This window comes from Lissotriton helveticus, chromosome 5_1, assembly GCF_964261635.1.
Source record: "Lissotriton helveticus chromosome 5_1, aLisHel1.1, whole genome shotgun sequence".
Taxonomy (NCBI): Eukaryota; Metazoa; Chordata; class Amphibia; order Caudata; family Salamandridae; genus Lissotriton; species Lissotriton helveticus.
In genome coordinates, this window is record NC_136065.1 from 2002989755 (window position 1) to 2003006376 (window position 16622).

Consider the following 16622-nt stretch of genomic DNA (forward strand, 5'->3'; position numbering starts at 1 on the left):
TCAGGTTTTCTAAACAGTTCCCTAATGTGAATTGTGAAAAGAATCTTGGGGACCAAGAAGTGGGGTGGCACATGTGAACCCCATTTAGAACTAGGGCACTTCCCAGTACATTATAAATCCCTTTCTTTACAAGACCAGTCGTGGGTTACTTGTGTTCCAGTTCGGAAAGGACCTTGTTTGGCAGTTCAAGCTGGACTATTCCAACTGAAGTAGGACCAAGGCTGATGTGCCTATGGCTGGGTCTGATCTGAGGTAGAATAGTGGGCAAAACTAAATGATGAACAGGGATGCCAGTGGCTGAGGTAGGAAAAGATATCTTTATTGTTCGGTTAATCAAAACCATTACAATTTTTAAAACCTTGTGCATGTTGGCAGACTTTTCAAAGCAAATTACAGGTGGTAGGACGGTGCACAAGTTCAGAAGGTTAAAATTTGCCTGAGGTTAATTCAAGCATTCGATCCAACACTTTTATGTTTACTTTGTTTGTAAAAAAAAATCTGGAACAGTAAAAAAGGAGGGATTTAATAAAAAGGTAAAATATGAATGTATTTAAAATGCCTGTTGTGAATATTTGTGTCCAGAGATGTTGAAGCCTCTGTAGCCAGTAAGTGTGGGTGAAGCGGACTGGAGTGGGTCACCTTTAGTTGACTGTATGGCCATAGATTGCGCATACTAGCCTCTGGACCTGTGTGAGTGACGGCCAAAAGGCCCGCATTAAAGGCAGCTACATGTGGCCAAAGACTCTGCCAGTACTATGGCCAAGTGCAAAAACAACAATTGATGGACAGAATGCAGAACAATGTCATACATTCACCCCAGTAAAGAGATCAGGGCCTAAATCCATCGTTTTTTTGCACTCCACACCACCCCAGTTCAGACATGGTTGTTTTCATTTGGAACACTCTTCCAGAAAAGCGAAAATAAGTATTTTTTTAGATAATATTTAGTAGTCACTAATGGTTTGATGGAGCAACGATCCATTCAAAGTAATTTGTGATTGGGGCAAGCAGGCCCCTCATGTCTGAGTTCCCAAATCTTTCTTTATTCTCTTTCACGGTCTATATCTTTGCCCTCCCACCCACTCTGGTGTGTGCTGCTATGTACAATTTTGTTATATAGCTGGTATTATATAATCCATCATGAGGATATTTGTAGGTTGCAGGCCTTTATTTAATTCCTATTTTTCTTTATTGACTAGTGCTTGTTGTTATTTGTTTTAATAAAAATCATTCAAAAACAAAATTAGCTGGGTGGGACATATGGCTAAGCCCAGGGTCGGACTGGGAACTGGGAATCTATTGATTTATGGGTGGCGTGCTGGCACTGTAGTGTCTGGGGAGTGGGCCTGCCCTGGGCCTGGGGGCACGACTCTCGAACGGGCTGGGGCTGGCCAGAAATTTTAAAACCAAAAGGGGCCTAAGGAAGGAAGGGGCAAGGGGGCTTCTAGGCCCCGGCCCGGTTCCGCAGCACAGTGGCACTGCACTGGCTTTTGTTTGTTATTGCTTGCTTAATTTGAATGTGAGCAGCAGGGAGCGAGGTGGTGGCTAGCCTCAGGCCTGGCACTGCAGCCAGCATGGGTTTAAGATTATCGCCTACTGCCTGACACTGAAAGCCGCAGGACTGAGTGACTGTGCAGCGCTGATTGACAGTTTAGTTCACGGTGCGATTTGCGTCCCCTGTCTCTTTCCTCTCCTTTATTTGCTCCCCTGTGAAAAGGATCCAAAAAAGAAAAACACTTTCGCTTGCAATGTCGTATTTTTCTGTTATTTTTATTCCAAGGTGCAGTATCAGGAATAAAAAGTAAAAAATATGATAAAATAACTAAATAAAGTAAGGCAGAGTGGTAGCAAACTGGACAGATTGATTTTATTTACACCCAAACATATTAGCGTCACTTTTACAGAGTTTGCTAGTGAAGCGCTATTTTTGTTTTCTTGGCCTTGTTTTCCCTGGGCTTGCAACTATTGCACCAATCCTGGAGGTACTGCAATGTGTGGATTGGAAAACAAAATGTGTACCGCGGCTCTGCGTCCAGGGATGTGGTCTTTTTTTACCATACTGCTTACCTTTTGTAAGGATATAAGCATGGACATTAAAATGGGTCCATTCAGGGCCCTGTAGTCATGTCCTCAACTTGTCAGGCAAAAGCACTAACTGATTTCTGAATAGTGAGTGTAAAAGCGCTAAGCTAACCATGTTGTTCCTGCTTACATTTCACATGGCTTGCTAATTTTGCATTCCCTATGAGTGTTTGCTTTTTTAGGATGTTGTTACTTTGTTTTTGTAGGCCACATATTGCTCTTGTTGTCTAGTGGGTCATTTAAATTGAGCCGCATCCAGGTGTTTATAGCCGGCAACAATTGGGTTGTAATTGAAGGCAGTGTGAGTTTTTCTCAGTGGGGCAATATGGTGTTCAGTGGGGGAGAGGATGTGGCACTATGGCCAGAGTCAACCTTTGGCACAAGCCCTCCACTCCCCAGCAACACAAGTCACATTTTTTATTAACTTTTGATACGTTTGAGCTTTAAACAATTTATTAGTTTAAATGGTTAGATCATGCAGCAGATCTTGCATTATGAGGCAAATAGGCAGAGCCATAATTATATAGAAAACATTTGCAAACTAGGATATTTTGCCTTCCGAGTTGGAACTGCTGTTGTGGCAAAAGGGAGAAGTGCTGATGACAGAAACTCCATGAGTCGGCGACAAATGGCTTGTGTATTTGGGACATTCTGTGATTAGAAGCATATCCACTTTGTGAATGTATTTTAATGTCAATAACTCAAAATAACCTTAAAAAATCATGTGTATCCATTGGTTGATTTAACTGGGCAGTGAAATGCCAAACAAATATTAAAAATTGGGATGTTTACGCATTCTTGCCACACCTCTGGCTCTGCCCACTGATCCAATTTTGGCGTGTTTCCCGCCCTCTGATTCTCCGCCTACAGTTCCTCTACTTCCCCCCCCCCCCCCCACTTGGTAACCTGGTGCTCTTTAAGGTCATCATCTACTATTTACTGGGCTTTGAAAGTTGATACAATTGAATATGTAATGAAAAATGTGCTGAAATATTCACCATTTTGGTCTGTTGTTTTCCAAACTTTTCTTGGGGGGAGAACCCCCCCCCACCTCCAAACACCCCTATTAGCGGTCGGGCTCGCTCACTGCGCACGCTCACTACGCGTCGGATGGGGGCTGGTCTGGCAAAATTTGCCAGGGCTGCTTTCAGCTCCCAGTCCGGCCCTGGTTCCGGGCAGATCCGGACCACACTGTTAGAGATAGCTGCAAGAGACTCTTGGCACACACTGGAACACTGTATCTCGGGACTGCATCCGCGACCCAAGGACGCTAAAGTAATATCGCAATTCGCGGACTTAGCACTATTAATAGCCAAGCGTCTCTTAAGAGGGCATTGGAATCCTCCACAGTGCCTCAGACATTCCCAGGGAGGAAGGAAGTAGAAAGGTGGGGACTGGCGGAGAGCGCAGCCCTACGGCGAGTAGAGTTTAGCGGCTTATGGGAAACCCCTCTTGCCATGGCATGAGATACACTTTAGAGTCCTTTAAATCCCAAGATGCCAACGACACCCGATCCCCTACTCTAGCGACCCACACAAAACAAGATACCCATTGCACATTAGAAATTATAATGCTGTGACACATAATAATTCATAAATCTTTATTCGATTTTATGAATAAAACCATGAAAGAAAGTTCGTTTAAAAACAACTGGACAATTTTTTTATTACCTCCACACATTATAAGGCACCGGGATTGGAGTTCCCTGAAACAGGAGATGGACCACAGCACCTGCTAACACTATTACCCGTACACCAGGACAACAAGAAGTGAAAGACTTGGTCCAGGGTTCAAGTCTTTCATCTAAAGCCTGCTTGTAAATAAGTTAAGTAGTTCAAAAATGGTTGTGGTAGTTCTTCAACTTTAAACATATAGAGACAAACAATTCACCACACCTGATTATATTTCACAGATAAAAGAGGAATTTTAATTTCCAAGAGTGATACATTCATTAGATGCAATTGTAACTCAAAGCATTAATGTTACCACATGTATCGGCTCAAGTATATACATAGTGTATGTAGTATTTACAGTGCTCACAGTGTGATAGAAGAAAGGTGTTTTGAGGTAATGGGGTGGATTGGTGAGTGAGGGACAGGGTAAAGGTATGGTGACATAGGTATAATCACTGTTATATACAATAAAACCTTTCCAGCCTTATATAGGTCTATCGTTCCCATATATACATAGCTCATAGGTACATATTCACTGTTTGTTTGGGTTCTATGAGCTTGTAATTGAACAGTAGATGGTCTACGTTTCGACCCCTGTTGGAAAGAGGGTGGTTTGCTCCTCACTGTGGGGTCTTCATCAGGACAAGGCTGTGGAGGGAGCACTTGAAAGAGGGAGGACAAAAAATGGCCAATCCTGGTGGGGCACTCAATGGCTCCTAATTGTTCAGCGAAGAAACTTTCATGCGGGGTATTAAATCTCCCGATGTGGGTTGGAATCAGTCAACCAGACAGGGTCTCTCTCTTCACTTAGCATGGACTGTCAGTGGAATAAAGTGTAAATAAGTTAAGATATCTTGTCCACAATCCGCTCTGATAGCTCCACGAGCACCTGTTTGCAGAACATATTGTAGAGGTTGCCAAATGACTAATATGGTGATAGTTGCTGGGGGATTATGACCCACTTTTATTTTTTGTAGACCAGAACAATCTTGGCTTCTTTTCAGGTCGGGATCAGGGCTCCAGCAACTATCGCATCAGAAACTAGGGGCCTCATTTATGAGAAATTACGCATCGCTGCGTGAAAACAGCGATGCGTCACTTCTCACTGCGCACTCCTTGCGACATTCCTGATGCGTCATATTTAATGTATGACGCATCATGTCGCAAGGAGTTACAGATACGTCAGTATTTCTGACGTACCTGTAAGCGCAAAAGTGACGCATTGCTGGAGTGTGTCACAAAAGTGACGCAACTCCAGCAATGCGTCCTTTCACATGGGGCGAGCCGTCATCTTGGCCTGCTGTCAACGAAGGGCGAGACGCCCTGCTGCAACTCCCGGACCATCTGATGACATCCTACGACCACATGAAGGCCGCCCTCCTCACTCGATACGGACTCACACCCGAGATGTACCGCCAGCGGTTCCGCGACTGCAAACGGATCCCGGGTACAACTTGGGTGGAGTACCTTCTTTAGCCGGGCCTTCGAGGGGTGGATCAAGGGCAGCAACGTGACCACCTACGAGCAGCTCTTTGACCTTGTTGTGTGGGAGCACCTTTCTAACAATTGCTTCATCGAACTCAGGCAGCACCTCCTGGACAGTAAACTAACGGAACCTCGGCAACTCGCCGCCGAAGCTGACCGATGGGAAAGCACTCGAGTTGGCCGAAACGGACCCAGCGAAGCGCACAGAACTGCCCAAGGGCCCCATCGCCCCCGTGGAGGAGGAGGCCAGGGTCGGGGTAGGGACACCGGCCCGGTGACTCCCGCCAGCAACCCCCCGCCCCCGGCCGGCAGGGGAAACCCCCCGATGCGACCCGGCTTCCGAGCGAACATCACTTGCCACCGATGCCAGCGACCCGGCCACTACGCAAATGATCCCAATTGCCCAAAGAACCCGAACCCTTTACCCCGCCAGGTCGCTGCTGCAGCCCTGGGGGAAGAGCAAACCCCAGAAGACCAAGAAGAGTACGAAACCGACCAGCCTGAGTGGGAACCGGCCGCCATGTCCCTGGTTTGCTTAGGGGAACGAGACCTGATCCCTCGGGCCCCCCTTCCCGCCAACACGCAGAAGTACAGCCAGTGGGTCAACATTAATGGCCGCCGGGCTGAAGCCCTCCGCGACACCGGGCCAGTGTGACCGCGGTCCGCTGTCATCTGGTGGCCCCGGACCAGATCTTGCCGAACATTCTTTGCCCAGTCCGGTCGGCCGACAACTCAGAAAGTCTATGTCAAATGGCCTACGTCCCCTTCGAATGGGGAGGAGTATCGGGGATGCTGAAAGTGACTGTCCGCGATGATGCCCCCGTGGATTGCCTCCTGGGGAACGATCTCGAAAGTTCTCCCTGGGCAGCAGTCGAACGGAGAGAGCACCTGGGGATGCTGGGCCTCCCCGAATGGGTCTGTGCCACGACCCGGTCCATGACCGCCCGTGCCGTCCCCAGTCCAGAAGAACCCGAGTGGCCGGAGCCCCCTCCCGCGATTGTCCCAGAGGAGGCCACACCAGAAGCAAGCCCCCCGGCCCAAACCGAAGAAGGACCCTTCAAGGTGATCGAACGCAAGGGGCCCGTCACCTACTTAATCGACATGGAAACTTCCCGGAACCCCCTACGTGTCCTCCACGCCAACAGACTCAAGCCCCATTGTGTACGCTCAGAACTCAGTCTCCTGATGGCTACCGATAATGGGACGGAAGAAGACTCCGAGCCCCTTCCGGACCTGCTGAGGACCCTCGAGCAGGATGGCTCCGTGGAAGGGGTCAGACTCTCCGAGGCCTTGTCCCCGGAGCAACGCCAAGACTGTCAAACTCTCCTGACACGATTCGCATCCTTGTTCTCTCTCACCCCTGGGGTCACCCCCTGGTGCCTTCACGATGTGGACACCGGGGACAGCCCCCCTATTCGCCACAGGGCGTACCGCGTACCATATCGGGTGCGCGCCTGCATCCAGACCGAGGTGTCCAAGATGCTGACACTGGGAGTAATCGAACCCTCGGACAGCCCCTGGGCCAGCCCCGTCGTCCTGGTCCCCAAGGCCGCCGCCCCGGGCGTTGCACCTGAGCTCCGGTTCTGTGTGGACTACCGGGGACTGAATGCGGTTACCAGGACCGACGCTCACCCTATCCCCCGGGCAGATGAGCTAATTGACCGTATGGGGGCCGCCCGCTACCTGAGCATCTTCGATTTAACAGCGGGCTACTGGCAAATCGGCCTCACCCCCAGGGCCCAAGAACGATCCGCCTTCTCTACCCCGGACGGTCACTACCACTTCAGGGTGATGCCATTCGGCATGAAAAACGCTCCGGCAACATTTCAACGACTCATGAACCAGGTACTGGCGGGCCTCGAAGGATTTAGCGCCGCCTACCTGGACGACATCGCTGTGTACAGTCACCACTGGACCGACCACCTCCGCCACCTGCGGGAAGTTCTACACGCCTTCCAGCAGGCCGGGCTCACCCTCAAGGCCAGCAAATGTCAGGTGGGCCAAGGGTCCGTGACCTACCTAGGACACCAAGTGGGAAGCGGTCTGGTGGCCCCCCTCCAGCTCAAGATCGCTGCCATCCAGGCCTGGCAACCCCCTACGACCCAAACCGAGGTCCGGGCCTTCCTGGGGCTCACCGGGTACTACCGGCGGTTTGTGAAGGACTATGGCAGCATCGTAGGGCCCCTCACGGAGCTCACATCCAAGAAGAACCCAAAAAGGATCAACTGGACTCCGGACTGCCAATCGGCCTTCGAGAAGCTGAAGGCCGCCATGTGCACTGCCCCCGTGCTCCAGGCTCCCGACTACGGTCGGGAATTCATCGTACAGACGGACGCCTCCGATCATGGCGTGGGGGCCGTCCTCTCCCAACTCAACACCGAGGGAGTCGATCAGCCAGTGGCATTCATCAGCCGACGCCTGCTGGCCCGGGAACAGCGCTGGAGCACCATCGAGAGGGAGGCCTTTGCCGTAGTATGGGCCCTCAAGAAGCTGCGGCCCTACCTCTTCGGCACCCCCTTCCGGGTGCAGACAGACCACCGACCCCTGCAATGGCTGATGCAGATGCGGGGGGAGAACCCGAAACTGTTGCGCTGGTCCATCTCCTTACAGGGGATGGACTTCACTGTGGAGCATCGTCCAGGCCAGGACCACGCCAACGCAGACGGCCTGTCACGCTTTTTCCGCCTCGGCGAGGAGAGTCCCCAAGAGGATGGCTGACTCTCCCTGCCTTCAGCTGGGGGGGACGCATGTTGGACAGGCCTCGTAGCCGGGCCGTCCCCCCCTACGCACAACAGGGCCCGGACCCCGGCTCTCCTGAATCCCTAGCAAGAGCCACCCCGGCAACCCCCCGAGGTAATCCACAACCCGTCCACACCGGGACTCCAGCTCCTGAACCCTCCCGTACCGGCTGGCCGGGTCCCCGTCAGTACCATGGCCCCAGCCCGGCAGCCATCTTTGGACACTACAACACGAGGCCAAGTGGCCTCGACTCGACCCCAACCCTGGGCCTGGCCCGGCCCCGACATCGAGGCACCAACCTCCACCCAGGAGGTAAAGAGACCACTTGGCAGGTCAATGAAAGAAGAAGGCGTCAACGGCTCTCCTCCGCCGGGTGTCGATCACCCCCGGCCTCCCTGGGCGCTGGCTCCAACCCCCTGCTGGGTGTCGGGACTCCCTCATCCCGGACCTCCCGACCTCAAGGTGCGAGGGTCCGGACATCAAAGGGAACCAGACCTATAACTGGGGCAGCCCCAGACCAGGAGGGCAGTTGTATCCTGGAGTCGAGAGACACCGAGAAGAATTCATCCTTGGCGGACTGCTGGCGCTGCCGCAGCCCTGCTCTGTGAATCCTTCGTCTTGGCCTGCTGGCGCTGCCGCAGCCCTCTGCAACTTGAACCATCATCTTGGCCTGCTGGCGCTGCCGCGGCCCTCTGCAACTTGAACCATCATCTTGGCCTGCTGGCGCTGCCGCGGCCCTCTGCAACTTGAACCATCATCTTGGCCTGCTGGCGCTGCCGCGGCCCTCTGCAACTTGAACCATCATCTTGGCCTGCTGGCGCTGCCGCGGCCCTCTGCAACTTGACCCGTCATCTTGGCCTGCTGGCGCTGCCGCGGCCCTCCGCCATTTGAACCAACGCCTTGGCCTGCTGGCGCTGCGGCGGCCCGACCCCGCAGACTCCTAAGCTCGAGGATTGTGAGCTTCCCCCCTGCCACCCCCTGTACCGATCCGGTACCGAGACTGTCCCGCTACCCCCTTTCCCTACAGAGACTAGAATTGAGAGGACCCTCGAGTCCTGCATCTCCTGTACCGCTGACAACCTTGCCGCAAGAACCCTATATAAAGAGTGTTGATCTCATCCTTGTGTGGTGTCTATCTGTGGGGAGGGAAGTGACTTGTCTGTACGATCGCCGGAGACGGCCCTCATCGGAGGCCTCTCCCCCAGTATTCGGCCGACCCTCTGGGTCCCCGTCTAACAATTTGTGATAAAAAAAATCCAAAAAACATACATGAAGAGGAAAAGAGTTGTGCAAAATAGGCTGTGCTCTCACTTAACTGGAAATGTACCTCAGAAGTCTTGGCTAGATGTTTTCCACCCTGGCTGGTGATCTGCCAAAAGGATTTAGGGCCCGATTCACAGAATGAACTTAAGACTCAATCCTAAACTTCCTACTATTTTGGTATTCACAGAATGCACTTACTACTTTTGGCATTCACAGAATGCACTTACTACTTTTGGTATTCACAGAATGAACTTACTACTTTTGGTATTCACAGAAGTTAGGATTTTGACTTAAGTTTGTCTTAAGACAAACTTAAGACAGACTTAAGACAAACTTAAGACCGACTTAAGTTAGGATTTTGTCTTAAGTCTGTCTTAAGTCTGTCTTAAATTTGTCAAACTTAAGACAAAATCCTAACTTCTGTGAATACCAAAAGCAGTAAGTTCATTCTGTGAATGCCAAAAGTAGTAAGTGCATTCTGTGAATACCAAAATAGCTTAGAACCAGAGCATCATTGCAAGCGGAGGGTGGTGGGGACCGGATGAGGGATAACAAGTCCTGGAGGATGAGTCCGTGGATCAGTGGCGTCGTGAAAGCACGCTTTAGCAGCTTAAGCAGGGGCCGTGTCTACATCAGAAGCCTGATTATTTATGAGCCTGTTCTGTCCGCAGCTCAGCAGCAAAAGCACATAAAAAATCAAGTCTGCTTAACCTATAACAGGGATGGGGAATGCAAACAATCACAGTAAAGGAGGCCCATATGGAAAAAGGAAGAGAAAAAGACAGGGAAAAATAAGAGAGAGCGGAAAGGAAGAAAGAAATGAAGGACAAACGAAAAGCAGAAAGAAACTATTATAAGGAGGAAGGGCCTATAAGTAGAAAGGATAAGTACAAGGGTGAAAGGTTTGATGGATGGAAGGATGGTAAAAGAACATTTGCTTGGCTGGGCGAAGGAAGTAATGGAAGGATTGAAGAAAGGTGGGATGAATGGGTGGATGGATGGAAATCTAGACTACAGGTTGAAAAGATGGATGGGTGAATTGCTAACTGGAGGGTGAAATGACGGGATGAAAAGAACAAATGAATGAGTAAATCAATGGAGGAATAGTTGGAGATATGAGTGGAAGGATGGATGGAAGATTAATGATGAAAGGGAGGATGGATAGAATGGTAAAGGAAGGATGGAAGTGTGGGAAGATGGATGAATGGATGCATGAAAGGCTTAAAGGAAGGAAAGATAGATGCATGAAGGAGAAATGAAAGGACATCTTTGGGGTGGGTAGGTCCAGCTCTCTTTGTTAAACCAATGGCGCTCAAGATATGGATCGAAGAGGGGAGAGTTTTCATTTTCTGGCTACTCCCTAGCAGTGGATCATGATCGCTCTCTACTCCGGATGTAACCTTCAAGTCCTTCATTGCTCTCTAAATCCTAATGTCAAGGAGGATATCATCTATGTTCCGGGAAGGATGTGGAAGCTCTTAAAACCACATCTCGAAGCATGTTCCCTAGCCCACGCATCCTGAAAATACAGATTTCATGCCCACCAATGAAATGTCCCCTCTCATTATTCCCTAGTTCAGAGTGTATCCGGCTAAACTCCAGCTCAGAATTGATATGGTATTTACATGAAAAGCATGTATTGCCAGTATGACCAACAAAGATGGTTCAGCCGGGCCCAATGATGTGGGCTCTTGGAGACAGATGAGGAGAGGCCTCTGTGGCCACTAGTGACGGCTCCATCTGGAAGGGAATAATGTGGGCTCTTGTGGGGTGTTTTGTTTTTTATTTGCTTGATGTTTGTCATCAAGGTCGCGGACCACTGACTCATTGTCAGTGAAATTGCTCTCCCACCCTCGCAGCTCCACCATTAAGTGAGGTGCCCCTGCCCCTGCACTCTTGAGTGTTGGTGATCGAGGCCCTCCTCCACCCGCAGGTTTCCCTGCGCCTCATCCCTAGTGGTGCAGTGGACCTCTGTCTCCTTTCTTTCTTTCTGCTCCTTCACTCGTTTTTCTCCCCTTTCTATCTTTCACCTTTCTGCACCTCTGTTCTTTTGCGCCTTATTTCTGCCCATTTCCCTTTCTCTCCCTCTGCTCCTTCACTCGTTTTCACTCGGTTTTTTCCCCTTTCTATCTTTCACCTTTCTGCACCTCTGCTCTTTTGTGCCTTATTTTTGCCCATTTTCCCTTTCTCTCCCTCTGCTCCTTCTCTCGTTTTCACTCGTTTTTTTACCCTTTCTATCTTTCACCTTTCTGCTCTTTTCTGCATCTCTGCTCTTTTGTGCCTTATTTCTGCCTATTCTCCCTTTTTTCTTTATCCCTTCTTTCCTCCCTTTACCTTTCCCCGCTGCTGCTGCCCCCGCGGCCCCTCCCCCCCCAGCACGACCGGCCCAATCCAGCTCCCCTTCCCACTCCCGCCTCCCAGCTGTCCAGCCCTCCCCGACCCCTACTTAATGGCGGCCACTGCGGGGACAGGCGAGCAAGACCACTGACTCATTGTCAGTGAAATTGCTCTCCCACCCTCGCAGCTCCACCATTAAGTGAGGTGCCCCTGCCCCTGCACTCTTGAGTGTTGGTGATCGAGGCCCTCCTCCACCCGCAGGTTTCCCTGCGCCTCATCCCTGGTGGTCCAGTGGACCTCTGTCTCCTTTCTTTCTTTCTGCTCCTTCACTCGTTTTTCTCCCCTTTCTATCTTTCACCTTTATGCACCTCTGTTCTTTTGCGCCTTATTTCTGCCCATTTCCCTTTCTCTCCCTCTGCTCCTTCACTCGTTTTCACTCGGTTTTTTCCCCTTTCTATCTTTCACCTTTCTGCACCTCTGCTCTTTTGTGCCTTATTTTTGCCCATTTTCCCTTTCTCTCCCTCTGCTCCTTCTCTCATTTTCACTCGTTTTTTTACCCTTTCTATCTTTCACCTTTCTGCTTTTTTCTGCATCTCTGCTCTTTTGTGCCTTATTTCTGCCTATTCTCCCTTTTTTCTTTATCCCTTCTTTCCTCCCTTTACCTTTCCCCGCCGCTGCTGCCCCCGCGGCCCCTCCCCCCCAGCACGACCGGCCCAATCCAGCTCCCCTCCCCACTCCCGCCTCCCAGCTGTCCAGCCCTCCCCGACCCCTACTTAATGGCGGCCACTGCGGGGACAGGCGAGCAAGACCACTGACTCATTGTCAGTGAAATTGCTCTCCCACCCTCGCAGCTCCACCATTAAGTGAGGTGCCCCTGCCCCTGCACTCTTGAGTGTTGGTGATCGAGGCCCTCCTCCACCCGCAGGTTTCCCTGCGCATCATCCCTGGTGGTCCAGTGGACCTCTGTCTCCTTTCTTTCTTTCTGCTCCTTCACTCGTTTTTCTCCCCTTTCTATCTTTCACCTTTCTGCACCTCTGTTCTTTTGCGCCTTATTTCTGCCCATTTCCCTTTCTCTCCCTCTGCTCCTTCACTCGTTTTCACTCGGTTTTTTCCCCTTTCTATCTTTCACCTTTCTGCACCTCTGCTCTTTTGTGCCTTATTTTTGCCCATTTTCCCTTTCTCTCCCTCTGCTCCTTCTCTCGTTTTCACTCGTTTTTTTACCCTTTCTATCTTTCACCTTTCTGCTCTTTTCTGCATCTCTGCTCTTTTGTGCCTTATTTCTGCCTATTCTCCCTTTTTTCTTTATCCCTTCTTTCCTCCCTTTACCTTTCCCCGCCGCTGCTGCCCCCGCGGCCCCTCCCCCCCAGCACGACCGGCCCAATCCAGCTCCCCTCCCCACTCCCGCCTCCCAGCTGTCCAGCCCTCCCCGACCCCTACTTAATGGCGGCCACTACGGGGCTGCGGGCGCGCCGCTGGTGCACCGAAGGCGCATCAAAGGCAAGCACGTCTGCGCCCGTCTGCGACACGTCCGCGACCAGCACCAGGAACCCTGGACCTCCGCCCCGCCAACGCTACGACCCAGCAGCACTCCACGCACTCAACCCAGGCTGCAACAACAACTGCAAGCTAGCATCACCAGCCGACACCCATGGACCCTTCAGCTGTCACCGCTGCCGGCACACCTGCAGCACCGCCAAGAACACGGATCCAGCACAACCCGCCCACAAGAACACAACCGAACTAAAGACCCTGCAATGCATCCTCCTCAACGTCCGATCCCTCCACAAACACGCCACAGAAATCTGGGACCTCCTCGACAGCACAACCCCAGACGTAGCATTCTTCACCGAAACCTGGACCAACACCACCTCGGGACCAAACATCGCCATCGCCATCCCCCAAGGATACAAGATCTCCAGGAAGGACCGCCCCATCCACCCAGGAGGAGGAATCGCCATCGTCCACAAATCCAGCCTCCGCCTGAGCACACTCCCTGACGAGTCCACAGAACTGATGGAACACCTTCACTTCAAGATACTGGCCAGCCCCACCGCCGCCCTCCGAGGAACCCTCATCTACCGACCCCCTGGACCCCGCGGACCCTTCGCCAACTCCATCACGGACATTATCTCCCCGCAGGCCATCGCATCCACCAACTACACCCTGCTGGGAGACCTCAACTTCCACCTCGACAATCAACTGGACCCCAACACCACATCCCTCCTGGACAACCTCCACAACATTGGACTCCGCCAGATCGTGACCGAGCCCACGCACTCAGCAGGACACACCCTCGACCCCCTCTTTACTACAGGAAACTTCATCACCTTCAGCCACACCACCGAACTCCCATGGACCGACCATCGTTGCGTCCACTTCACCTTCAGAACACCCACCATCCACAGACACCAGCACCTGCTTCCACAAAGAAACTGGACCAAAATCACCAATGACCAGCTCACCTCCTCACTCAACAACTCCACCCCAACCATCGCGGAAAAAGACGACCCCAACACCGCAGCCCGAACCCTGCATAGATGGATCTCGGACAGCACCAACACCATAGCCCCCCTCAATAAAAACAACAATACCCGTGCCAAGAAAGCCAGATGGTTTACCACCGAACTTCGAGAGTCCAGGCGCACATGCCGCCGCCTCGAAAAGGCCTGGAGAAACACCAAATCAACAGAAGCCCACAACAACTTCAGAGCCGCCACCAACGCCCACCATCAACTCATCAGAGAAACGAGGAAAAAAGCGATTGAAGACAGAATCTCCACCCACGCACACAACAGCAAGGAACTCTTCAGCATCATCAAGGAGTTCGCCCAACCCACCAGCGAGTCTACCGACATCCCTCCCTCACAAGACCTCTGCGACAAACTCAGCATCTTTTTCCACCACAAAATCAAGAGCATCTACGACAACTTCGACGAAGACAACCAACACACTGAACCCTCACCAACCACCCCCGACACCCGGAAACCAGCGATTGATGACTGGACAGCCCTCACCACCGAAGACACACTGAAGATAATGAAGTCAATCCACTCAGGGGCCCCCACGGACCCCTGCCCCCACCACATCTTCAACAGAGCCGCCAACACCATCGCACCCATCCTCCGCCAAACCATCAACCGCTCCCTGGCGACCGCCTCATTCCCCGACGACTGGAAACACGCCGAGGTCAACCCCCTCCTAAAGAAACCCTCAGCGGACCCCACCGACCTAAAAAACTACAGACCCATCTCCCTGCTCCCGTTCCCAGCGAAAGTCATCGAGAAAGCCATCAACAGCCAACTCGCCACATTCATTGAAGAACACAACATCCTTGACTCCTCCCAATCCGGCTTCAGAAAAAACCACAGTACGGAAACCGCCCTCCTCGCCGCAACAGACGACATCCGCACCTTACTGGACAAAGGAGAAACAGTAGCCCTCATCCTCCTTGACCTATCAGCGGTGTTCGACACAGTCTCCCACCGCACCCTAATACGCAGACTCTACGATGCAGGAATCCAGGACAAGGCCCTTGACTGGATCTGCTCCTTCCTCTCCAGCAGGACGCAGCGGGTCAGACTCCCCCCTTTCCTCTCGGACCCCACACCTATCACCTGCGGAGTCCCCCAGGGCTCCTCCCTCAGCCCGACGCTCTTCAACGTCTACATGGCTCCACTTGCCCCCATCGTCAGAACCTACGGACTCAACATCGTGTCATATGCAGACGACACCCAGCTCATCCTCTCCCTATCCAACGAGCCCAACACCGCCAGACGCAACTTTCGAGAAGGCATGGAAGCCGTCGCCAAATGGATGAAAAACAGCTGCCTACAACTAAACACCAACAAAACAGAAGTACTCCTCATGGGCCCAAACCCCGACGCCTGGAGTGACACCTGGTGGCCCACCGCCCTCGGAAACCCGCCAACCCCCACAGACCACGCACGCAACCTGGGAATCATCCTGGACTCCGAGCTCAAAATGGACCGCCAGATCAACTCTGTCTCATCTTCCTGCTTCCACACCCTCCGCCTCCTTCGTAAGACCTTCAAATGGATCCCCCTCGAACACCGAAAGACAGTCACTCACGCCCTGGTCACCAGCAGACTCGACTACGGCAACGCACTCTACGCCGGAATAAACAAAAACCTCATCTGCAAGCTACAGAACATCCAGAACGCCGCCGCAAGACTGGTCCTCAACCTGCCAAAACACTGCCAAATCTCCCAGCACCTGCGCACACTCCACTGGCTCCCCGTCGAGGCGAGAATCACCTTTAAGATGCTCACCCACGCACACAAGGCCCTCCACGGCACCGGACCAGCATACCTGAACAGCCGACTCAAATTCCACGCACCCCAAAGGACCCTACGATCAGCCCAGCTTTCCTACGCTGTGGTCCCCCGCACCAGAAAGACCAGATCGGGAGGCCGCTCCTTCTCCTTCCTCGCGGCCAAAGCATGGAACGCCCTTCCGCTCCACCTGAGACAGACAACATCGCTCCCCATCTTCACAAGAAACCTCAAAACCTGGCTCTTCGACAGACCCCCTCCTTGATGGAATGGAACCTGCACCCCCCCCAAACGACCCCCCACCCCTAGCGCCTTGAGACCCTTACGGGCGAGTAGTCGCGCTTTAACAAACTCCTGATTGATTGATTGAGGTGTCATCTCGAGGCATGTTGAAAGCTTAAGATTGTATTTCGGTTTGAGGCTCACCGCTGTTCTCTGACTCGAGGCAGTTTTCCTGGTTGGGGGTTGATGCTCAGGCAGAGTTTTGCCCCAAATCTGTAACTGCGTTAGTGTTTTATTCCTGTATATGGAGCCAGGACAGGCTTTGGCTCTGGGCTGGTGCTCGAGTCAAGAGTTTCAGTATTAGGTGTACATTGTGGCTGAAGTGATTGGATGCCTTGAGGCCAAAAGCATTTGTGTGTCATCTTTTGAGACTTTTTGTAGAGTTCAGTAGGAGAAATGCAGCCAGCGCCAAATGATGCTCCTCAGCCTGGCACTGTATAGCTCACCGGTGCCAGTTCATTAAATGCAC

General features: G+C 52.1%; 1 long non-coding RNA gene across 1 annotated transcript in view; it reads right to left on the minus strand.

The window, feature by feature from the left end:
- LOC144753942 (uncharacterized) overlaps window positions 1-16622 on the minus strand; it is a 155778-nt gene that overhangs the window by 108493 nt on the left and 30663 nt on the right. The gene's annotated exons all lie outside the window — the stretch shown is intronic.